Raw genomic sequence first — 2,124 nt, 5'->3', positions numbered from 1 at the left:
TTGGCTAATTAAGAAGGAAGCCATGAGGTCAGTAAAAAAGCAAAGATTTTGACAGATGGGGTGCAGATCCTGGACACCCTCCAGTCAGGCGTGCCAATAAACAGCAGATGAGTTGGGCTCTCTCTAAGAATGGGGATAGAGTGCACCTCTTAACTGTCTGGTCATAGCTCTAGTAGAGAACCGAAACTACACAACCTCCTCAGAACAGCAGCTTTTAGAGGTGACAACACCCCGCTACAGCGCGGCCACTAACCACGGCTTACTGGTCTACCTACAAAAGGTGAGCTGATGGTCTATCTCACCAGCCTCTATTCTCGAAGATGCAGAGGGCTCTAAATAAGATGTGTGGGCATTTACCATAATGCAGTGTCTCTCCAATGCCATTCGACTCCAGAGCTGCAGATGCATTGGGTTCAGTTATCTATGAAACTATCCCAAGTGGCTGCCCCAGTTTCTATGATCTCATAAGTGTAAGAGAGGGTGGTCCCTGAGGCTGGATATACTTGATATGCAAATGAGTCCAGCAGGGGGAACAGAAGTGCTCTGATTGCTTCTGCTGGGCAGCCTGATGGTGATTCTGTCTGGCTTGAGATGAGAGAAAATCAGTAGCCAATGGGCAGAGCAAAAACAAAGGGACATTCAGGTCTTTGGTCACAACCCACTTGATTCCTGTTGCTCTTGTTTGACTCTGGACCTGTGGTTTCTGCACTCAGTCAGTACCTCAGGAAATACTTGCAGGCACTACAGATGGCCTCTTAGACTGACAGCCTGCTTCACTGTTAGTTTTAGGAATCACTCACGGACCCCTATTGTCGGCTGACATGTAGTATGTACCTCCATACCAGCCACTCGCCCCTGCCTCCGTGTTGTCTCACAGAGTTGATGTGTAGTACTGCCACGTGGGATGTCTACATTTCTAAGTCACCACTAGGTGTTTATTTATTTTCCCATCCATAACTGCAGCTTAAGGCTTTGCTGCTTTTGCTGTCTTTTTCTGGAACACGTGCTGCTCTCAAGATGAAATGTATACATACCCCTAACATCACACACCTTGTGTTGTATGTGAAAACTGAAAGTAAGTCCTTGTCTGATCCTGCCTCTTCTAAAACAGACTTCCCATGTTGCTAGTTTGGTTCCCAAGATTCCTGGTGAAAGGAGTTATGACTGCCACTTGCGTAATTCTTCTCTGTCTCTGTCTGTGCTGCATCTCCAACTGCCATAGAGTCTACTTATCTTCCGGACCAATGGGCTCATAGCAAGCTGCCTACACAATGGAGAGCAGATCACAAGGGGTGGGGTGTATGGATTCAGCTTAACTTAGCTGCCGCCATCCTGAGTCATAACAACCACGATTGCCGCACGCCTGACCCGAGACTGTTTTCTTGACTATTTTTTTCATAAACCAAATTATTACCTTAGTATATGGAACTTCGCAACTGGACCTCAGTGCCAGGAATGTGCCACATATTTTGGTATTAGTTTAAGATGAGTTAGGTACATTTGCCTTGGATGAAGTCAATTTGATACTCACTAATATATACACCCCTCTTTCAAAGCCAAATTTTGGGGAGCCATTTGGTCTTGCTGCTACCAAGGACCACACTTCTGCCATTAACTCAATCAATAATTTATACTCTGCATGATCCTAGGTCTGCCTGTCTTTCTTTGGTCTTAAACTACCTTGGGATTAATCCTCACACATATGGGGAGGGAGATTGTTACAGAATCACTATGGCTCCCGACCCTGCCTCTGGGATGGACTTAATGTTTCTGTAGCTGTTCCTCTGATGTGATTGTGATCTAAGAGGAAGAACTATGGGGTAGGGGTGTCCTGACATCTGGAGGTACAATCGGCTTTGCTTTCATGCAAGATGAGATTCGTAACCTCATGGGTGACCAGAATATCTCTGCTTCGGGTAATATTTCAGGACTGTGATATTTGAATGAATTCAATGTATGAACCTTGTGGCTACTCAGTGTGATTCTTAAATACCTTACCAGGAGTGGCCAGTTCCAGCTCTTTCCAGCTCTTTAGTACAGACTTCATCCCCACTCTCAAAGCTCTGAATCTCAGGGTCTCAGTGAGGCGGGGTGTGTGTTAAATTTGGGTTGAAGATCTCTAAA

The sequence above is a fragment of the Nannospalax galili genome, unplaced genomic scaffold, assembly GCF_000622305.1.
Source record: "Nannospalax galili isolate Female #2095 unplaced genomic scaffold, S.galili_v1.0 scaffold2200, whole genome shotgun sequence".
In the NCBI taxonomy this organism is placed as follows: Eukaryota; Metazoa; Chordata; class Mammalia; order Rodentia; family Spalacidae; genus Nannospalax; species Nannospalax galili.
Note: the sequence above shows the minus strand (reverse complement) of the source record.